This window comes from Strigops habroptila, chromosome 18 (genome assembly GCF_004027225.2).
Source record: "Strigops habroptila isolate Jane chromosome 18, bStrHab1.2.pri, whole genome shotgun sequence".
Lineage (NCBI taxonomy): Eukaryota > Metazoa > Chordata > Aves > Psittaciformes > Psittacidae > Strigops > Strigops habroptila.
The window spans coordinates 1,690,370-1,713,920 of record NC_044294.2 but is presented as its reverse complement, the minus strand read 5'-3'; the positions used below and the strand labels follow the sequence as shown (position 1 = coordinate 1,713,920).

General features: G+C 47.6%; 1 protein-coding gene across 3 annotated transcripts in view; it reads left to right on the top strand.

Annotated features, from left to right (window-relative positions):
• The window catches only part of PLXNA2 (plexin A2), a 287,247-nt gene that overhangs the window by 58,372 nt on the left and 205,324 nt on the right, over window positions 1-23,551 (top strand). Inside the window, exon 1 of one of the 3 annotated variants that reach the window (XM_030473342.1) lies at window positions 21,710-21,783. The exons of 1 other annotated variant lie outside the window; for it this stretch is intronic. The gene's annotated coding sequence lies outside the window, so the exon portion shown is untranslated. Of the gene's footprint in view, window positions 1-21,709; window positions 21,784-21,913; window positions 22,197-23,551 lie in introns of those variants that run through there. One more of the 3 variants, XM_030473340.1, reaches the window with a different exon arrangement.

The window sequence follows — 23,551 nt, the reverse complement described above, 5'->3', positions numbered from 1 at the left end:
TGAATGTCTAATTACCCCTCCAAATGGCTTCTCCAGAGTCCCAGTCACTTGATTCCAGCATTTGGTGGTGTCCAGGAATTACAGGCACAAAAATCATAATGCCCTTTGAAACCTGACTGAAAACTTGACTTAAGCTCCCGGAAATAATAAAAAGAAAGTAAAGAACACAGTAAAGCTGCAGAAAAAGGATTAAGAGGGGAGAAAAGCCGACGGGGACAGGTAATTCTGGCTCTGTGTGATGGGGTGATATAATGTTTATGCTGTCGCTGGAGCCAGGGGCTGCTTCCAGGTCTATACACATCCACTTTTTCAGTCTGCAGCCACTCTCCCCTATTCTTGTGCTATACTGGCATCATTTAAAAAGGAACTAAAGTTTAAGAGCAAAGATATATTTTTTTTTTATCTATTTCCCAGAAGTATTTTGTGTGTCATAAAGAGCCTGAATATGTTCTGCTGCCTCTGAAGTCTTCACCGAGAAACCAGGCCAACTCAAAACCAACAGCAACAACAAATCTGCCTTTGGTTTGGCTTTTTACAGACAATTTATTCCATTTCTCTGGTGGTGCCCCATGGGAGGGAACCACTGGTGTAACCGTTATTGCTTCTCATGAGCATCTCTGCCTCCAGTCCTCTCTCCTGTTGGAAGAGGACCGTGTGTCCCAGAGGTTGCTGGTGGTGGTGGCAGCCAGCACCCCTGCCTGGGTCTCCTTACACCAATCTGAATGCATTCCAATGTCAGATTGTATTAAAAGGGTTATAAATTCCTCTGGCAGGAGCCTGCATTTTAGGATTGATGAGTGTGATCAGCAAACTATTCAAATAAGTATGCTTATTATTAAAACCCTGCCAGCAACAGGATGACATGCAGAGAAACTAATGCAAAGTAATTTCTCCTTCGTTTCTGAGCCTTACCCAGTTTTAATACAGGCTTAAGAACATTAGTTTTTAATTGTTTCTCTGGGTAAATTGACTGCTTTTGTATTTGTGCGTCTCCACAAGTTGGGATTTGTGTGGGAAGTGGCCATACATATACACATCACACTAGCCAAAGGCATTTGAAAAGCAGCCAGGGCTAAGACTGCAAGGTTAAAATGGAAAAAATGGAGCAGCTTTCCCATTACTAATATCTACATTTTTATGAGCTGCTTTGTAATATAATTCCCACCTACTGGGACAATTCCTGAGCTGTTTGTTCAATATTTGTCTGGTTCTGAGTCAGACAAAACTCCCAGATCTCCAGGCAACATAAATTAGATGCTGTAACTCTGCATCTGGGGACTGGGCTCTGCTGAGGCCAGGGTAATCATGGAGATTGCACCTTATCTGTGCAACAGTTGCTTGACACCAGTTGTACTACATGTGTGTCCTGATGTTAGAATAGGATTTAGCTCCTGCTCTTGTAAAGCCAACAAATAACTGACTGATGCACTGAGCAAACCATGGCACAGCCCTCTTGGGTCAGGCTGGTCTGCAGAAACAAAGCTGGAGCATGAACACATGTGAACAGCAAGGAAAGGTTCAAATTGCTCAATTAAATGGTGTGCTTGCGTCTTGTGAAGGTGTTTGGTGTGCAAGCAAAGCAAATGCACCCCCACTAGTATAAATGGGTCTGGGATGGAGACTGCTGTAGAGGAAAAGCCCCAGTAGACACATTAGCTTTCAAAACAAGTGTCTCTGTGTATTTCTGGTACATGCTGAGTGTCCTTCAGTTTTGTTTTAACCTTTTAAATTTATAGGCTCGCGTTTCCTGAATGGCTTAAGGTGTTTTTGTCTAATTGCAGTAACAGAAAACCCTCTGACCAGCAGCAATTAGCCAGGTACCAAACCAGGAGTCCCAAGTTCCTCATCCCAAACCCAGGGTTTCACTGCACACTGGAGGATTTTTGCCTGGTTTTCAGCACAGAAACCATGAGAACCATACAATAGAGGTCACTGCTTTCCCTATGTAGGTAATTTTTGATGTGGTAATAATCTGTTTCCCAAAAAAGAGAAACTAGAGAATAGAGAACTGGGGAATAAAATGTACTATAGTGTGTGAGCAAAACTCCTCGGGGCATCCCAAGGAAGCTCCGGGTCTCACCCTGCACAGCTGCGTGTGGCTCCTGCCAACACACAAACCCAGGTGCTGTCTGATTGCTGCTTTAATTCAAGGGGGTTTTAAAGTGTGACATTTGAAAGGATGAAACCCCATGGCACGGGTTAAGAGCCGTTGTTGCCGGAAGGATGATCCCTCAGGCACGTTCCGAATGTGACTTCTTTAAAATGGTGGGTGCTTTTTATGAAACTCTCCCCATTTATCTGCAGAACTCCTGCAGATCAAGACCTATGAATTATTAGTGTAATGAGATTAGGCATACATTTATGCTACATGGTCTTAAGTTGTTTTAAATTCTGAAGATGAGATAGGGTCAAGCACGAAAGGGCAGTGCAGCGGAGTGCCAGCAGCCGACCGTGTGAGTGACTCGTCTTCCTATTAACATTGTCACATCCCTGTTGGGTGCCTTTCCCACTTCCCTTTCTCCCTGGGAGTTGGCTGGGAAGCTTCATCTCCAGAATTGGCAAGGAGGAAAAAAACCTGTGTTTGCGTGGCTTTAGACTGTAGGAGGGAGATGGTGGTAGGGAGAAAGGATGGAGGGGAAAGTGAGAAAGACAAAGGCTAGGGAAAAAGGTAAAATTAAGGGATGGAGCCGAGGGGGTGGTGGTGTCCCTGCTACAGAGTGAGCACAAGCACTTTGGGTGTTTCCTCTTGTAAAGCTTTTTGTAACCTTGGAATATGGGCAGGCACACGTGTTATCCCCACTACCCCTCCTACTCTTCTGGTTTGCTTCCTGGAGAAGCAGAGAGGAACCCCCCTGAGGAGAGTTATCAACAGAAGAGCCACAAGAGCATCCATTTTTCTCTCATTACACACAACCGCTTGCGCCGTGTGGTTCCCCTGAGGTTGTCCTCTGCAGGGCAGGATGGAGCATGGCCACGGGTGAGACGTTCCACAGCCTGCAGCTGGTTCCCAAACTGCTTTGCCAAAGAGAAGTAAACATGCACAAAGGAAAAAAGAAATGATTTTAGAAAGGAACAAAACATCCTGAGACTGCTGGGGTTTGTGAGCTCTCCTAGGAGATCAGTTCCCAGCAAAGCTGATGTGCTGAGTCCTACTTCTGCCCATTGTTTGGTTGCAGACCAGCTCTGGCCAGGAATGGCACTGCTGGCTGTGGGCCACCCGGAGTCTCCTTGATAACTGGGGTGGGAAGGGTGGTTGTGATAGGGAAATTATGAGAAAGGTGATGTTTCCCCATCAGCGACAAGCTAGAGAACGTGAGATGGCTTTGGGAACTCCTGCTTTCGTGCCTGTTCGTGGTGGGGCTCTGTGAAGGGGTTTGTGTTGTAATGGTACCTCTCCCCGTGATGAAAGCCCAGGGCTGGACAGCTTTCCAGTTTCTCCACATCCCTGGGCCTCTCCTCTAGCCCTGCTCGTGCAGACCCCCCTGGAGCTGGCTTGAGCAGCACCATGCAGAGGGGTCAGTGCTTTGGGGGGGTGATGAGATATTTGCCAATTCTAACAAACAGTTTGTCTGGGAACTAGAGGTGGTTTTCCTAAGTCCCTTTTATTAAAACCAAAATGGGTCATGTTGTCCCTGCCTGTGGCAGGGGTTGGGAACTAAATGATCTTTAAGGTCCCTTCCAATCCAAACCATTCTGTGATTCCATATTCAAAAGCAGGGAAAATAGTAGCAATGTGGGCTCTGAGATGGTTGCTGTAACCCTTTGTAAAAGGGAGTAGCTATGACAGGCTCCTACTGCCACTGTTTTACCTACCTAACATTAGCAACCTTCGTGATGATCTTGTTTATTTGCTGTAGGGTGATGATTTCCCATCCTATTGCTTTGGTTTAGGCAAGTCTGGGGAGTAAGTGGGAGAACTTTGTGTGCTTCAGTTTTCTTGTCCTCAGTTCTTTAAAGTTACTCACCTTGAACGTGTGCACTTGTTCAGTTTCCGATTAAATATACATAGTGTGGCATTCTTGGAGGGATGTGTAAGGGAGTGACAAGGAGGGAAAGCATTTTAAGATGAATTATAGATCAAGATTTTGATAAAAACAATGATGGCCATATGCTGTCTGGTTGCACAGGGCTGGATCTTGCTGTAGCCTTTGCAGGGTTAAAGAAGACAACCTCTTGCCTGCCAGCGAGTCCATTCACTGCCTGGCAAATCTGTATTGCCCAAGAGTCCGCATCCTAAATCAGAGCAACCACAAAGAAAAATGGAAAAGGCTTAAAATATAACAGCCTCTAGGATATTTTGGTAAATGATCATGATGTAAAACTGCATGGAGATGGATTGGTGATGGGATAGACAGTTATAAAGTTAAAGAAATGATGTCTCTGAAACTAATTCTGAATTAATGACACCTTGTAGATCTTTAGTGCCTTCTGTCTGAGGAACTCAAGCTGACATACTGACATTTATTAATTAGAATTCATTTTACAAGAGAACAAGCAGAGGATGAGAATGAAGAAGTCGCTCTCAGCCCGTCATAAGTCAGATGTCAGGGATGGAGGCAGCAATAAAACCCAAGAATGTGGGTTCCCAGCCATGTGCTTGGAGCCTGTGGTGATGCTGACCAGAAAGGCAGGAGAAATAAATTCTGCACAAAGGTGAAAACAACACTTAGGAGTAGATTTATTTTCCTCAGAGTTGAAGTCATTGAGGCTCTTTGTGAGGGCTGAAGGAGGTAACAAATTTGTGCCACAAAGAAAAGCCCGATGTGAAACCCCCACGGGGTGTAACCCTGTTGCTGAATTAATTGCAGTATGATGAGCTCTGTAAATACACTGTGCTCTGCTCATTTATCTCAAATATCTCATACAGGCTATACCTCGTGGATAACAGACTTTAATCTTGCCTTTCTTCATGCTTATTTGTACCTGTTTATGGGTTTAATTAAAACTGAAACATTTAGAAGCGAGTGAACAGAAATGAGAAGTGATGAATAGCAGAGGAAGGTAGCGATAGGGAGGAAGGCTCTGCCCAGCTCCTGCCTGTGTTTCATTTAGCTTTGAGGAGCCATCAGGTAAAATTAATGTTTAACAACATAGACTGTACAGACTAATTCCTGTACTGGGACCAGACTGGATTCTTTCTTGATCAAAGTTAACAGGAAAGTGTTTAAACTGAGGGTCCTCAGCTGAAGAGGTGGATTGTTAATCTAAACTTGCTGCTGTTACACAATCCAAAAACAAGGTCAATTTTTCTTACTGATGAAATAGCTTATCTGCTAGAAGATATCATCTGGATTGACACACTTCCCGCAGCTAAGTGTCTGCATGAAATTAATAAAATTAGGGGGAACAGGTTGTAATAGGGACAAAAATTGTAATTGGCTTCTGTGTCCTCCTGGGTTTGAGCTCTTACTGGTGAGGTTTTGTTCCGATTAAATGCTGTTTTGATGGAGACACCCAGCTTTCCAGGGTGGAAAGCGGAAAACCTGTAAGAGAGCTGCAAGACTCATAGAAGCATGCTGTAAGCTCTTTAACCCCTTGCATCAAATCTACTTTTTCCCTCCCAGCAGCAGCAGCACATGCTGCAGCGTGGCCTGAGCATCCCTGGAGTGCGAACGTTTGGCTGCTCTTGAGTTTGCTCCTACAGGAACAGATCCTCTTTTGGCATAAATACCCCTGACTTTAGCTGGATTACCAACAGCCAGTGAGGATCTCGTGGTTAGTTTTACGGTGAGGCCAACTTGTGTGTGATATCAGGTGCCAGAGGCATTTGGAGAGGTTGGGTATATCATAACCGCGACCCATGGTGCGGCTGATGCACCAGCACAGAGCAGGACCGTGTGGCTGCAGCTTGCCAAGCTGCACTGCCAGTCCCCCCCTGCTATAATCCTCTGTTTGGGTGGTGTGCTTGCCATGTCTGTCTTTTGATACAATATGATGCCACCAAGGGAAGCATTGCTCAGGCTGAACAATAATTTATACAGAACCAGAGCCAAAAAGATAAAACCTTCTACCGGTGTTATCATTGCTTTGCCATAGAGGAGCACTGCCCTGGTGGAGAATAGTTCTCTGTCAGCTGCTAAAGTCCCAAGGAGATTAAACTAAATAATGTAAATGCTGACGATCACCATTCTAACCATTTCAGTGCTCATTTCATTCTTTCTTCTTGGCAGGGGGGGTTTGGAACTGGATGATCTTTAAGGTCTCTTCCACCGAAACTATTCAATAATGCTATGGAGGATATGATTTAGCATAAATCAAAATAGCTCTTAACCATGTGCTTTGTTCAGATGGGACAACTACTTGATGGTATGGCAAGGACCAAACAGCAAGCTTGATTTTAAAATAAAAAGGATAAAACTTGAATAGCCTGTAATATAGATAACCACATTCCATCTTCTTCTGCACTAATGACTGATTTCTGTTACCCACTGACTCCTGATGTCTTCCCTGGCAAACTGGGGCAGCATTCAGCCAGGTGCCAAACTTCAGTATTAAAATGCAACAGAATGAAAGCGAAATATTAGTTTCCCTGTGCACATGCAGCCCCAGCCTGCCTTTGAAGAAAACGAGCTGTATAAAAAATGGATGAAAAGGATCCTTGGAAAATTGCAGCATTTGCCTACAGCAGAGTCTGATGTTTGGGGACAGATCCACAAACGTATTCAGATACTTAAAGGGATTGCTTTTCCCCCTCTGTGTAAACCTAAGGAAGCTGATGTGCCCACCTAAAGAAGGCAAAAATGACCAGTCTCTGTTGTTCCAGCCTGTTGTTTTTTGCCTCAGAATGAGCCTGAAGATCAGATCAGAGCCTGTTTTCACGTGTAACTGAATTGTGACTCGGCTCCAGCAGCAGATGGAGAGTCCTTGGGCTCCTGGAGCCTGGCTCCGGGGATGTGGATGCTGCGGGACTGGGTGACCTGCTGCTGCTCTGCGTGGTGGGGGAGCCAGGCTGAGGAGGGTTCTGAGCATCATGCAGAGCCAGCAGGATTTCTGTTAACAGATACACTTTTTGGCTTGAAAATCCATCTTGTCAGATGCTCTCACCCAGTCAAGCATTTGCATGTGTTTATCTTTGTGGCTGCATTGTGTGATGATCTGGGAGCCCAAACTGGGGAGTACTTGTGGGGTTTTGGATTTTTCCTCTACTGCTCTGTAAATCACCACATGTGCTTTATTTCTGCAGGTTGGTGTCACTTTAGCATAGAGGAATGGGTCGAAAGGGTAAGAACAGTGGGAGAGGGAAATCATAGTATCACAGAGTGGTTTGGGTTGGAAGGGACCTTAAAGCTCACACAGTTCCAGCCCCCTGCCACAGGCAGAGACACCTTCCACTAGAGCAGGTTGCTCCAAGCCCCTGTGTCCAACCTGGCCTTGAACACTGCCAGGGATGGGGCAGCCACAGCTTCTCTGGGCACCCTGTGCCAGCGCCTCAGCACCCTCACAGGGAAGAGCTTCTGCCTCAGAGCTCATCTCAATCTCCCCTCTGGCAGGTTAAAGCCATTCCCCTTGTCCTGTCCCTCCAGGCCCTTGTCCAAAGCCCCTCTCCAGGTTTCCTGGAGCCCCTTTAGGCACTGGGAGCTGCTCTAAGGTGTCGCCTTAAGGAGCCTTCTCTTCTCCAGCTGAACAAGCCCAGCTCTCTCAGCCTGGCTCCATGGGAGAGGTTGTTTTCCTTATCAAACAAACCCTTCAGCCCTTGCATGACCCTGAGCACTCATGATGCTGCCAAGGAGCCGTGCAAACCCCTCTCGTGCCAAGAGGCAAGTGGAGCCGTGCTGGGCAGTTCCCAGGCAGCTCAGCATCCCACCCAGCTCCGTGCTGCCCATGCTCAGCCAGCTGCAGATGTAGGTGACCACTCCAAAAATCCCCCTGGCCATCTCCTTCCTATGCAGCTGCCTCCCGCATCACATGGATTCGGGTGCTGGCAGGCAGGAGCTCCCGCGCCAGGTAGTACAAATCATTGCAAGGAGGCAGAGCTACCAGCATCTGTCGCTGCAGTCAGTGTGGAGGATTACTCGGTTCTTTGGGCCAAGGTTGCCTCCTGTGCTGGTTGTGTTAAACAGCACTTCTTCCTGACAAATATGTGAGCTGGAGCCTTTATTCCAGGCTGTAGCCAGAGTGTCTGGGCTGTGGGATGGGAGTGCTGCGAGTGGCACCTTGCTTCGCAGCCAGCTTTGCTGCGGTGGGCTGGAAGCCAGGTCCTGGGAAGATCCCAGACCCCTTTTTTGGAAGCCTGAGCAGAGCCAGCCTTTGCAGCTTGTTTTTCAGAAGGATGGAGCTTTACTTCTGCTATGTACTGCCATGAGGACTCGTAGAAAAATAGTCTGTCCCCTTCAGAGAGGAGCTACACGAGGGTCACTCACCTCACGAGGTTTAAAAGGGGATTCAGTTATCTATCCTCCTCTGACCTTAACATCTGAAGCAGCAGAGAATGCCTCCATTTGGGCATCTGGGAATAAAACTGCATCAGTCTTCCTCCTGCAGGGTCCTCTGCCTTGCCCTTTTTATTGTCTGAGATCTTGTTCAAATCCTGGCTCTTTCACATATGATCAGCTTCTGCTGTGCTGGAGTCAGGCAGAAGTAAAACCAAACAGACCTCTGTTCCCTGGTACAACGGCCGTGCTGGTTGATACACAGCCCTCTAACATCTTCCTGCAGAGGCTTTGAGCCCTTCCTCTCCCACGGCCACCCCCTTTAGCAGTGAGTCCCCAGCCCCTGCCATGAGGATGCTCCTCCGTCACTTGCCTCCTCCTCCTGACTGCTGTTGGAAATTCATGGAGTAAAATCTCTGTGTGATCTAAAAAAATAGCAGGAGTCCAGCTAACAGATCACGAGCAGGAAATGCTGTGGTTGGGGTTTGATTTAATGCATAATACTTCGTTTTAATGAGGAGTCTGTTGTACCCATGCTCCCCTCGTACTACTGACTTAGTCTGTGATGTGTAAGTCTTTAGCTTAATTTTGACAACTGGAGAAACTGGAGTAATGTAAAGCTCCTGTGGTATGCCGGGAGGCTTGCTTACATGCTCAGACTACTCTTAGAAATGATTGATGGTGTTCAAGTAGCAGCACCCAGCTAACCTTTCCTGCCTGCTCTCAAAAGCAGGCAGTATTTTCTAGGCTACTTTCCATTTTCCATATTAGCATACAGAAGGAGAGGGATCATGCTTAAATGAGTTTGTTTAGCTCTTTGTAACAGTTATGAGCATCTCTCAAAATCACACCACCACTGTTGGCTCAGCGATTTATTTTCAGGCTTTGATTTAAATGTCTCTCCATTTGTTAGGGGTCAGATTAGGTTGTTAGTAGTGTGGATGTGCATAGCTTACTATTTCCATCTTGGGAAGACACACACACTAGACCACATTAGCTGGGAATTCTAACAGAAATGAGCTTTGCAGTGGCCAGGTCTTGTGCATGGTGATTTCTTTCCTAAAATACACCTTCCGTTCTGTGCTTTGCCCCACTTGGGGATGCTTTTACATGGTCTGAGATCCCTGGTGAGATTCAGGCACCTTGCAGATGGGGAAAATGGAGGGTTCTCCTCTGCTAACTCAGAATCAGGGCTGCAGAGACCCTGCAGATATTTAAGTACAAGGAAGAAGTTCTTCCCTGTGAGGGTGCTGAGGCGCTGGCACAGGGTGCCCAGAGAAGCTGTGGCTGCCCCATCCCTGGCAGTGTTCAAGGCCAGGTTGGACACAGGGGCTTGGAGCAACCTGCTCTAGTGGAAGGTGTCCCTGCCCGTGGCAGGGGGTTGGAGCTGGATGAGCTTTAAGGTCCCTTCCAACCCAAACCAGTCTGTGATTTGGTAGTTTCATCCTTCCGTTTATCACAGATTTAATGGATAAAAGGTGGAAGCTGACAAACATCAGAAACTTGCTGTGTGGATTGCTGATATGACAGTTCATCCCTGTAAGCCTGTACAATGATTATTCCATCCCTGCATGCTCCTGATGACTTCTCATCCAGTTTGTTCCTTTTACAGCTCAGCATTTCTCACTGCATGTTCCTGCCGTAGACATTCATATCTAAGAAATATAATCAATGACTTGATTTCAAGGCTGTAGGTGCTCCCTATAGAAAACCCCTGCTCAATTAGTAGGACTGAATTTCCTGTTACTTAGCACCTAGACTCCTAGAAGGCAGGAGATTCCAGCATCTTCATCTGTATTTGCTGGGATTATTGCTCAAAGGTGGCTTACCTGCTAAGCCACTGCTGCAAAAGCTCTATTAACTGCTTTACTTGTTGTACGTGGGAGCTGGAAGGATTTCAGGACTGCAGGTTGAATAAAGAAACCTGACATGGTTCTTGGAGCAATTAAACTTTGTAAAGTAAACTGCATGTATTTCATTAAGGAAATGGATCTGTCAGCACTGGGAATACCATGTATGAATATTTCTTTGTAATGGAGAGGTGAGCGTGTTGACAGGATGAATTATTAGACATATTTACAAACAGCTGTTAAAAAGCCTATGTCTTGGCTGTACCTTTTCCCTTTTTATGCAGGATTTATAACATTTACACATTGAAAAGCCAGCTTTGATTGGCTTTCTTGCAAAGAGAGGTAAGCTTGATCAGTGTATTCATGCTCCCCAAGGCTGCAGTCACACCTGGGGGTGCAGTCTGTCTGTCTGCAGTTTGTTCATGGACTAAACCCAAGGGAAGACAACCATTGCGCAGCCTACACAGTGTTTAATTACAGCTATTGTGTATACTTGATACTGGGATCAATAAGTTTGAGTCTTTCCCCAGTCATGGTGATTTCTCATGGAATTCTTCTTCTCTGTGGGCTGTATGAGGAGGAACTGAGGTCCTTAGTGGTAGTTTGACACCAGGAGAGGGTGTTTGGATATTGGTGACATTGTAAAGGGTCTGGCATGGTTCAGTGGCTGATACACAGGTTTAAAGAGACAGATAGCAAAGAAGGATTAAGACCAAGATATTGCCACTTGAGGTATTGTGAATGCTACTTCTAAACATGTCAGCTTGGAAGTTAGAGGAAATGTGAATCCCATGGCATTAGACAGATCACAAGTACAGAATATGCAATGAGATTATTGGCAAGACTTTCAGATTTTCTCCTGTCTGCATCCCTCCTGCTGTCACTTCCCTGCCTCAATCTTTGTGCTTCTCTGTCAATGAAATAGATACAACAGCTCTCAGCTGGAGAGGTACAACCAGGCCCTCGTTCTACACCCAAAGCACTTTGGGACCATGGCATACATGGCACTGCAGCAGGGAAAGTTTGACCTGAAAATAGCTGCGTGTGCTTCCTGCGATGAGATTCCCCTGTATCCCCAGCCAGCCTCTAGCAGATCCTCTTTTTTTCTCTCTTTGACTAGACACCATGTGGAAAGTTCCTTGTGTTGTTTCCATCTGACTGCAGCAGCATCTGCTGCTGCTGATAACACTGCTAAAGGATTGGGAGAGGACCAGCCTTGGCCTGTGCGCTGCCCCCTCGATGGCATCGTACAGGAGGTCCTGGCTGGTGGCAATGCTCTGGACCCACCTTGGGGTGCATCAGTCTCTCCGCTTTGACCCTAATTGCAATGCCCTCAGCCACGTGCTCAGGTCCATCTCTGCTTACAGAGGGGTGTAGCATCTGCTGGAGATAACAGAATGTGCTTAAACATGAGCGCACGCTTTAGCGTGTTTTCTCTTTAGGGATCTACCCCTGTCATCCATCTAAATCTCTCCAAGTGATTTTCATCATCTCTGCTCCAGAGCCAGTTTCTCCAAGGGAGAGACCGTGGAGCTGGAGTTTGGTGGAGAAATAGAGCACTTGGGGCTTTAGAGCTGCAGAGAACCACTTGGAACAGGCTTAATGTTTTAATGATTTATTTGCTGAGGTCAGTTTCTGTATTGTCTGAATCTGGGCTTCCCGTTTCCTTCCCCTGGCTCCAGCAGTTACCCCTTTGCCATATATGATTGTGGGAAGAATATTGTTCCTGTAGCACAAGAGATGATAATGTAATAGAAGCTGTGCAAATTCTCTGTATTTATAGCCATAGTTTTGACAAATGTATTTAAACAAATAGGCCTGGTCTGACGCCAGCTCTGTTTTCATGTGTCATGATTCTCTTCGAGTATTTTGGGTCACTTGAAGCTAAATCCACAAAACCAATACAGTATTTTTTTAAAGAAGCTTTTAAAGTTAAGTAAAGAAGTTGAAGTATATACTTACAAAGAAGTTAGATTTGGCATAGCATCCATATCTAATACACCTAGTTTCAAAGGAGGTCTAGTGGAAGGACACGTTCTCTCTCTAGAGTGCTAAGGTTGATGAGAAAACTATTTGTAAGGAAAATTGACTTTGGAAATGGTAAAGAGCAGACTGCTGCTTTTTACTAAGTCTCTACCAAGTGCTTGATTTGGTCCATGGGTTCATCAGATCATTGCTTCCAATAATATAATTTTGCTTATTTATTTCATGTATGATCAATATAATAAATATTAGAGAAACATGGAAGTGCCAACTAGATTATTTCTGGCTGTAGCAGAGTGGCGAGGGGGCATGCTCCAGCTTACACTATGTGCCTTGTGAAGCAGAAAAGCAATTCAGTCAGACTAAAGGCTACAGATGAGGCTGTATGTTCTCTGCAATAAATGCAAATGATTTGAATTCATTTCACTGGTAAGAGGAAAAGAGAGAAAAAAAATTAAAGCTAAAAGATATTGCAGATCAAGGAATTCAACTTTAAACAGACACAAAATTAACATAAAAGAAAACATGGCAATAAGAGAGGGGAAAAATAGATTTCACTAAAATAATTATCTTTAATGAAGAGCCCATGATCTGTTTCTGGAGTACCTCTCTGTGGTAGTGGTTTCCCCCTTTTTATTTCTTTTAGAGCATGTACAATAGCATTATGGCCTAGCTGCAATCAGTCTGCTGCGAACAGCTTGTATATATTTAGATGTTCACTGGCCCATGAGAGCAAATCGTCCTCCCTTACTGTCAAAGACTTTCTTTTCCAGTTCCTTTATTAGGTAACAAATGGTTCCTGTTTCCTTTGTTCCTCAGTGTTCAGCACATTCGGTTTTCCTGGCTGTGTTCTCTTATTTCTGTTTAGATTTGTTTAGCTATTTTTGTTTAGATATGTTTCTTTGTTTGCCAAGGGATGGTGGTGTCTTTTCCGCTATTCACTAAGAAATACCTTGTAATGAAATACAGCCCAGAGCTTACCAATGCAGAATATAGACCCAGCTGTGATTCTGCCACAAAACATTCACTGCAGCACGTTGGGGTAATCCTATCTAAAGCCTCATTAATAGAAAGTAAATTCTTACTTGTTCATGGCAAGTGCCATTAGTGCTAAATGGGAAACCAGTGTCTCCCACATTTGGTGTCCAACACCACAGAAGAAATACCTGGTAAAACAATCTTAAGATATAAGAGAAGTCTCCATAGAGACCTTAGAGCAGCTCCAATGCCTGAAGAGGCTGCAAGAAACCTGGAGAGGGACTTTGGACAAGGGTCTGTAGGGACAGGACAAGGGGGAATGGCTTTAACCTGCCAGAGGGGAGATTGAGATGAGCTCTGAGGCAGAAGCTCTTCCCTGTGAGGGTGCTGAGGCGCTGGCACAGGGTGCCCAGAGAAGCTGTGGCTGCCCCATCCCTGGCAGTGTTCAAGGCCAGGTTGGACACAGGGGCTTGGAGCAACCTGCTCTAGTGGAAGGTGTCCCTGCCCCGTGGCAGGGGCTTGGAACGGTATGAGCTTTATGGTCCCTTCCAACACAAACCATTCTAGGATTCTATGATACGGATTTATGGATAGTTTGCTCAAGTCTCTTCTTATTTAAGTTTAGTTTGAATTACTTCTAGGCTAAGGAGTTCTGTGAAGGAGTTCTGTTGTTCTCTGCATCCTGAGAGGCAAGAAAGAGAAGGCTCACACCATCATGGGAATCCTGCCAAGGAGCGCGAGGATTCCTGGCCCAGCACCTGGATGGCCAAGCACAAAGTATGGGCTCTGCTTGCATGGGAATTACCCTGTCTGACAGGGAAATGGGCTCTAGGCTTGTTTTTGAGTGATCACAAATAACTTGAAATGATTTGAGGCCTGAAGATGCCACAGGAGATGGAGCCTGAGAATGCTGCGGCGCCAGCGGTGCTGAGGAATTCAGAGATGTCACTCATTTATTGGCTAATCTCTGTATTTGGTTTCTCCCTGCCCCTCTCCTCAAGCTAAACCTCTGGCCCAAGCAACATCAGAAATCACAGAGTAGAGAAATACAAGCATTTGTAATTAGAAACAGCCTTTTCCTTTTGTCTGGGCTGGGTATACTTAACTGGTCCAGTTCTGCTGCCAATACATATTTGCCAAGGAAAACTTTCTCATTTAAAGCTTCCACTTATCCAAATAAAGAGAGAGTTGCTGGAAGTAGGTCTTGGCACAGCCATGCAGGGATTTGAGTTGGGAAAAATACCACACTTGGTCTCCTTTTTTTCCTTTGATCTAGTCTGTTCCTATCAATTTGAAATCGTGACTTGCTTTGCTTAAATAGATGACCAGCGGGTGCACAGCTTGCAGCCCACATGGCACTGTTCCTGGTGTCAGTCATGGCATAAGAGTAACGCAGGGGCTTGGGCAGGGGGTTTGTTCTTATTTTATTCCCCAGTACTTCATCACAGATCCCAAGCAGCAAAGGCACGCTGCCCACCATGCTGGCACTGGCGAGGTGCCACTGCCTTGAGTGCCCTTTTGGAAGGAAAAAATGGTGGTTTGGGTCCTTTTTTAGTGAGAAGGAAACTTCTTCAAACCAAACCAGGTTGTGAAGACATCAGCAGCTCAGCAGAGACAGCCTGGGAGAGCTCTCAGGGCTCTTGCTGGAGAGAATCCCATGTTTCCTCTTAGTCTTTGGTGTAAGCTGAAGAGGACTTCCTTGGGTTGCGGTCCTAGGTTTGATCCCATCATGAGGTAGGCCTGTCCACGTTGGAGCAGAGCATGGTTTCATCCCCTTCTCCCAGTGCTGAGTGCTCTGGCTCTGAAAAGCTGCATCCAGACCCTGCCAGCTCCCTTTAATTAACACAATGCAAATGGGCTGCAAGGGAGAAGGTGCCAGTGGAAGCAAAAGAAGCTCATGAAAGGGAACGCAGACAAGGAAAGCAGAAATTATTCACGTAGCCCTAAAGTTTACTTCTAAGAGGTCCTTTTTTTGTTCAATTTCATATATTTTCCTTGATCATTTGAGAGAAAAGATCTGTCCATAGGCAGATCTCCAAAGAGATGATTATTTTCTTCAGCATTGCTATTGCTTTAATCCGTGTTCTCTTCAGATGGGGAATGTTTAATTGGTGCACTGGTGAAATAAAAAGTTAAGATAGATTGAATGGCAGACTTTTTCCCTCTGTTGTGACATTAATCCCCCAATATTCCGGGGCCCCTTGCTGGGTATTGAGGCAAAGAAAAGAGCCAGAGGAGGTCCCTCTCTATACATCTGCCTGTGATGTGAAAACTCCCTCGATACACTTATCATACATGATCCGATACATCAATTAAACCAAAGACCTTTCTGCAATAATCACACATGAAATAAATCATGCTGTATGATACATCTTTTGTGGCTGAAGGCAGACTTGTCTGCAGAGGTGCTGTGATGGGGGAAGGCAGAAGAGGGAAGCCCTGGTGCCTGGTCTCCAGCAGGACATCTTCCTGGAGATATGAAACTGTGATTTCCTTGCCCAGCCCTGCATGACGCACGTAGGCACATGTGCGCCAAGAGAGCTAGAAGGAGATTCTGCAAAAACAGATTAGATGAAAAGTGTCCTGCTGAATTAGGAGGTAAATTAAGAGGTTGGTGTGCTTGAAGTTGTCTTTTCTTGTTTTTTTTCCTTTGGCAGTCTGTATTCATCATGATTGTAGCAAGATGGACAGTAAGAGTGTTTAAAAGGAACGTGTACCTGTTTTGCCTTTCTCTGACGTGGGCTGAGGAGTTTCTATAAACTTCTGGGTTTGCATTTGACTGTGAACATCTCCCTCCCCTCCCTGTCCTGACAAAACTCCTAAGAAACACTGAAAAGGGTATGAAACGATAAGCAGGCTTCAGGCTCATTCCTCACTCACAAACTGATTTGCAGCATTTGCAGCAGCAGATTAACACTCACAGCCCCACAAATCAAAGGATTTCCAGTTCCACCCCCCTCCCACTCGTTATGCAGGGGAAAATCTCCTTCTCCTCAGACGAGTGGGGAAAAAGAGATGAAATTAGGGCTTAAAATAATGTAGGTTTGCATTTAAGTTAGTTTGGCATTGTCAGTAATACACACTGCCTTCAGGAAAATTACAAAGATGATTGTAGAATAAAAGGCAGAGCCACAGCGTGTTTGACAATATGCTCCATGGTTGATGTTCATTAGGACAGGGAGTCTGAAATACTCATTTCTTTATGATGAAGGAACTAAAGATTTCCAATGAACATGCTGCAGTGAGCATGCTGGGGAGATTTATTGCTAAAGCAGCACGTTAATCACAGCGACCACCTTTCAGGCTTTACAGTAAGAGTAACTAAGTTGTGTAGATGCTGCTTTCACCCAAAACACCCCTTCCCTGTAATGGGGAGATGGGAACCCTGCTGACAAACTTCAGCAGGTCCTGAGGGAATTCAGATGTAGATATTTAGAACCAAAATCTTGGAAAACCTGCAGTTTTTAAGGATTTCTGCAAACCTTCTAGCCCTGGGTGCTGGGAATGTTGAAAGCAGCCCCAAGGGGCTCAATATCAATGGTCTGGAATGGAGGTGGTGGGGAACAGGGCCGTGTTGTTCACCAACATCTTGGAATAACACTGATGATGCCTTTGCCTATCTGGGGTTCAGGGCATAAAGACTTTTTCCCCTGTTACTAGAACAAACCCAGACAGGAAACCATCAGAGGCTGCCTCAAGCACAGTGGGTTTGTTTGTAACTGCATCATTAGTGAATAATTAATAAGGTAGATGAACCAATGACAGAAAAACCCATGGTCCCTCTTGCTGCATCTGCTTCAGCCACTGAACACGAGCAAGTTGGAGACAGACCAGGCTGGTGCTGGTCTGAAGTGACCCCATGAGCAGGGAATTGTTGCTTCCTTGCTGCAGAACGTGCCTCTGATCGATGGCAAAGCATGTCAGAACAGGATTTGGCCCTTAGGAAATCATTAAGCTGTAAATTCTCGACGTGACAGGCCAGAGTAGTGCTGGTCTTCTGTTTCATGTCAAAGGCTGTGCGGAGTCTCCTTCCTTAGAGGGTCAATAATTGGCTCAATGGGCTGTAATCGCTCACCCTGTGCAGTCATGGTCTGGAGGTGGAGGTTCAGCCTCGTCCCACGCAGCCCTGTCACGCTCCAGCAAAGCGCATCCTGGCCTCAAGCATCACTTGGCAGCTGGAGGGGCCACATCTGGATCATGGGTCAGCAGCTGGGGCAGGTATCGATCCCAGGAATGATGGATGGATGCCCAGTCCCATGGCCTGTCTCAGGGGAAGGTTCCTGCTCCCTTTTCCTGGGCATCCAGTGGCTCTTCCGGCTCTGCTGTCCATCCGTGTGATGGCGAGGGGCTCGCAGATCACTTTGGTGATGCTTTTGAAAGCAGTTGTGTTGCAGAGCGAGACCAGAGTGCCACAAAGAGTCGATCAGCCTCTTCAGACAACTCTTTTTTGGACAATTTGCTTAGTTAATGACTGAGATAGAAAACCTCTCCCTGTTTCTGGCACATTCAAAGGGAGATGCGAAACACAAGGATGCAGCAGGATATTTATCTTTAAAGAGAGATGGGAGCTGTGTTGTGTGTAGACCCTGGGTGGTCCCACTGTGGAGCCAAAGGAAGGCCATGGAAAAAGCAATCCAGTTGCCTTCTGGCTCTGGGCCAATGTGAGCAATGTTTTCATGTTGTGATCTGTCGGATTTGTATAAATCACTATCACTGGTATCTTTGCAGGGTTACTTTTATGCTCTCCCCTGTATGATCCCCTTTATTTCAGCTGACGCAGTTCTTAGCTGTAGGAAGACAATTAAAAATGGCATATTGTGTGCACCTTGAATTTCTGACACAACCTCAGCACAGACATTGTCTGCAATTGTGTTTTTTTGACAGTAACAAGACACTCTGTAACTCGGGATTCGGGGACTTTCTGTTCTCCTGCCCTTGCACTTCATGAAAACAGAGTTTGGTTTAGAAAGAAAGAATGTTTGTGAGTGAATTGCAGCTCAGTTCAAACCAGGGGATCCAGAGGCAGGAACTGAAGCTCATATTTGTGAGAAAACCTGAGGAGGGGAAAGGAAAAGGTGCGTTAGGAAAAGAAAAATCCTTCTCATTTTCCAAGAGGGTGTTATGAACAGTAGAGAGAAAAAGCAAATTACTTGACAAGGTTCTTCTAAAGAGGAAGAATAGCAGAAAGTGCCAGTTAAATTCCATTGATCTTTCATTCAGCTTCCCATATCCATGTGGGTTTGACTATTTGATATTTCCTTTCACTGTCATAGGTAATAACTGAGTGGAAACAATCATTTCTAAATAACCGCCTGTGATTCTTCTATTGTAGTGATTAGTGCTGAATAATTATTAGCTCTGCTGCATATTGCATGGATAGATATGATGCGAGGAACTAGAAGCTGTCAGCCGCTGGCACCTGCGCTCTGGAGTGATGCTGCGCGGTCCCTATGGATGGTGCCTATAGATGGAGCTCTTCCCCTCGCTCAGCCTTAGCTGCTGCTCTAAGCCAGTCTTAACGGAGGATCAGAGGCCAGGGATGGGCTTTCCTCAACTCGGTGACTTGGTCTAAATGGGTACAGGGGGAAAAAACCAAGGATATTTTCCCATTTTAGAAAGCAGGGAAGAGCAGAATCTATTTTATCACCCTGGGAATGGCAAATGCAGAGCAAATACTGGTGTTGGGTTTTGCTGCGTCTGTGGGCACCAAGAGAAGTACCAGAGGCAATGTGTGAAGCTGGGTTGTCCAGGACTTTGAGCGAATATGAAGGGCTGGATGCTGGGAGGATAGAAAGGCTCGTTGCTTCTCGCGGCTCAGACAGATTCATGACCCTTGCGCTCTGAAGCAAGGACGTTTATCAAAGATAAGGACAGAGAAAAATCGTGCATACACAGGCTAGAAACAGAGAGCAATCTTTCACTGGTGCTTTGCTTCACCAGCTGCTTAAAGACTGCTTTGTCATCTGCAGTCCAGATCCTGCCCCACGGAACAGGAGTGCTCGGCAAAGAGCACTCCTTCCTGTGGCAGAGGAAATGGGGATAAGAAGTTGTGTGCCGAGAGTTTGAAGATGGCTTCATAACCCATCTCCCCTGCTTGGCCAGTGGTTGTTGAGCTCCTGGTTTGCTTCATGGTGAAGCTCAGAGCTCTCTGGGAGATGGGATGAGGGCTCTACACCCACACCGGCAATGCCAGGGGTCTCTTCGGCAAAGCTGCGGGCGTGTGTGGGTGACCCTGCTGCTGAAGAACCCAGGTAGGTCCTAGTTGTGCATCCCAATGCCCTTCCTGCCCTGCCTTGGATGCATACGGGGACTGTCAGACATGGGCTGATATTTGCACTCCTGGTTGTTGAGTTTGTGTCTTTGTGCATAAATGTGCATGTGTGCAGCGGTTGCGTGGAGCTTTGTGGACATAGGATTGCACTTATGTGTATGTGCATCTCTATACATTTGTCACCATGTGTATTTGATTGAACTACTGGCAGGTTTGTCCTTCTCTTATGGCTCCAGATTTTGATTCCAGGATTATGCCTATCGCCCTTTCCAGGAAAAGGTGAATGCAAATATCCATGGAAGGGTGGAGATTTAGGTTGAGTATTAGGAAAAAATACCTCCTGTGAGGGTGCTGAGGTGCTGAGGGTGCCCAGAGAAGCCGTGGCTGCCCCATCCCTGGCAGTGTTCAGGGCCAGGTTGGACACAGGGGCTTGGAGCAACCTGCTCTAGTGGAAGGTGTCCCTGCCTGTGGCAGGGGGTTGGAGCTGGAAAAGCCTTAAGCTCCCTTCTAACCCAAACCAGGCTGGGATTCTCTGATTTCTCCAGGAGCTGTTTCAGCGCAGAGCTTGCTGATATTTAAAGCACACAGGCACCTCCTTAGCCCAGCAGCACATCCATCACCTGAGCAAACCCAGATGAATCTCCACCTGTTTTGTTTCACTCCCCACATGCTGGAGCAGCCCTTTGCTTACGTGCCCTGTGCATGAGCTACTCCACAAGTCTCGGGGCTGCTCCCCAGCTGAGCAATCCTGTAACAAGCTGGACTCTCCATACAGGAGCATAATTGACCATTAATAAATGCTAAACAGAAGGCAGGATGCAAGAGGAGAGAAATGGTTGTTGGGATGCTCTGACTGCCTTGTGTGGACTTTGCAAAAGGAGAAATAGCACTAGTGGGATGTGCATTTAACCAAGGATGGTATTTGTAATCGGGTTTAGTATCATTCGCTGTGAAGGCACAACACAGTAAGAGTATTAGAGACGGCGAAAGAGAAAAGCGTGCTAAGGAACCAATGCTGCCATCCACTGAGTGTCTTCTGTTTCCTCGCCTGAGCTAAACAGCTGCAACCTGTGTGTGTTTCCAGGATGTCAGAATCCCCACTCTAGAGCTTCCAGAGAAGTTGAGGGGACCCTTTCCATGGGAGTGACTTGACCAGGATGTGGAGGGAGCTTTGCCTGTGCTCCACAGATGGTTGTACAGGCACTACTGGAAAAGAAATCCTTTTCTGAAGGATGGTGAATGTGGTGAGGTTGGGGAGAGAGACACAGGCACTGGTGTCCCTGGAGAGGGGGCAGCACAGGCACTGGTTTACAGCCCTCCCGGAGGGGAAAAGCACAGGATCCAGAGCACAGTGGGATGCAGAGGCATTCCCTACTGGACTCCACACAACAGACTTCTTGAACCCTGTACGCAGGGCAGGCAGCAAAACTAACAGCAACTGTGTCTTCCCCGCACCAAACCTGCTCTTGGGTCAGTTTAGTCACTTGGGTTTATTGTGGAAGAGGCCTAGGATCCTGGCTATAATTTTGTCTCTCGCATATTGCAGTGTGTGGTAAAAAAATTCTTGATGACAAGAGATGGAAAACAGCAATCCATCATGTAATTGATTCCCTCCACTAGTTGGACTCCTCAAAATTCCTCCTGTGCTGCCATGATGGGGCAGGTTTAGCTGGACCATGGTGCTGCTGGGGTTTTGGGGCCATGCTGTCCTGCTGGGGCTGGCTCTGCCTCCCTATTTGATGGCATTCCCAGGCCCTGGCAGGCAACCAGTGTGGCTCTGGGGTGGTTGGAGATGCTCCTCACTTTAGGTACCCTAACACCTTCCAGGTATTTTTTCCGATACTTGAGCTAGGCCAGCAGGAGAAGCCAGGCAGGGCCTCTGTGCTGAGCTGCTTCATCCCAAGGAGGGATCCTCCGGATCCTAACAGCAAGTGGTCACTGGGCTCCTTGTCCCAGCTGGCTGTGGCCACTGTGGTTGGTCTTAGACAGCTTTTGGCAAGCCAGGAGGTGTGAAGGTTGGTGGCTTTAGAGACTCTGCAGCGCACATACAGCTTCTGCTCTGCTGTAGATGATGTAGTCTTGGCACAAGGCTGAGCTGTCAACTCGAATGGAGTTGACGTAAATGGGGAAACTGAGGCACGGAGCGCTTAGAGGTCAGTGTCCCCCCCAGAACCTGCGGGGAAGGGGTGTGCGGCGGGGGGAAGAGCTCCATTCCCCTCCCTCCCAGCGCTGATGGGAGGCTGCAACCCACCAAGTGCGGGAGCCTTTAGGAGGGCGCAGGTGCGGGAGCCGGTGACTTGCTCAGCGCGGCCGGGGGTGCGCAGCCGTCGAGGTGAGTGCGGCAGCCCCGCTCCTCGCTCGGCTCCGGGGCTTTGTTCCGTTGTGGTGCCGCGGATTCCCGGTGCTTCCCCGCCGCCGAGGCTGGGGAAGGGTTAAACGTGGATCGGGGGCGGCGCGGCGGCGGCGGGAGCGCGGCGGGGAGCGCGCCCGGGCTCGGCGGCGGGCGGATGCCGGCGCGGCGGAGGGGAGCCGGGGCTCGCCGCCGTGCTCGGGCAGCGGCTGCGGAGGCATGAGCGGCCGGCGGAGCTGAGCTGAGCCGAGCCGGAGGAGGCTGAGCGGCTGCGGGAAGGCGGTGGAGTAGCGGGCACCCGGCCCTGGATTTCCATGGTGTCGGGAGCCGTGTGGATTACCCCGCCGTGAGCCGGCACCCCGAGGAGGCGGGCGGCACCGGAGCTGCGAGGGCTGGTGAGTGAGTGGCCGGGGCTGCGGAGTGTCCCCGGGGCTGCGGCTCCCTCGGGCATCCCCGCTGCCCGGTCCGGCCGGGAGGGCTCAGGGAGGAGGAGGTCGGGGTTCGTCCTTCCGCCCCCAACCCTGAGCCGACCGCGGGCCCTTCCCCGGGGCTGCCCGACGCGGGAGGTACCGGAGGCTGCAGCCCGCGGGCGGTGCGCGGCAGCACCGGCCCTGCCGCGGTACCGGGCGGGCCCGAGGAGGTTCTGCCGAGAGGAGGCTGGAAAAATCCCTCTGAGGTCCCCGTGCCCGATCACCAGCCACCCCCCTCTTCCCTTCCCCCGGTTCCGTTTTGCGCCCAGGCACAGGCTGTAACGGGGATGGATGTGCTCGTTAATTCCGTTGTCATTCGTTACCGCTCAGTCACGGTCTGGAGCAGTCAATGCACCAGAATCAACTCATTTCCATGAAAAGTTACTGTTGGCAAGGAGGGGCTGAAAACACCCGGAATGTTGGAGAAAGAATCCCCATTAACACTTCCCTAAATCCTCACAAGACCCTTTTTGAAAGGGGATATGGGGAGGGAAGGGAATGCACCCGTGCTCCCTTCAGGGGAAATCCTACTTCTGTGTGATGGTGAGTTTCCCCAGCCCTGGAGCTGGTGGATGGTGTATTGAGCTGAGGCTGCTCTGTGTGGGCACTGGAAGGGCCACACTGTGACCTCCCGTTGTGACCTCCGTAGATGTCCCCTCCCGTTGTGACCTCCGTGGCATTAGAGGCTTTATCTCCCTTCAAGCTGTGGCCAATGCTTTCACCTTCCCGGAGGTGAAGTGAATGATGCTCAATTAATCTGTGTTCTAATGGGTATCAGAAAGTCAATAGGTGAATATTAAGTGAGGTGAATAGTAAGTGGTAGAGAAAAAAACCTGTACATTGATGACCAACAGTTCAAGGGACTGGCTTGGGGGGGAAAGAATGTGAAGTTTGCGGAGTACCATGATGAGAGAACCTGCTGCTGACGGGGTTTCCCTGTTGTTTGCTGAGCACTTGGTGCTTCACTGGTGGCTTGAATGTGTTTAATAGATCACAGCTGACTTGTAATAGTCTTGTCTCTCCTTCTCTGGATGGCTTCATTGATACGGTGTCTAAAAGTTAAATCAAATGACCTACTTTAGAGCTGAAAGACAGATGCCTTGGAAGAAATCTGCCGTCTTCAGAGCAGCTGTTCAGCTTCTTTCCTTTAGCACAGAGGTGTCGGATCCCTTAAAACACGATGGTTTTTTGGTATTTATTGCTGTCCTTTTGCCATTTGTTGTCACTTTGAGGATCCTCAAAGCTTAAAGTGGTATTTTAGGGTGGTGCAGCGAACCAGT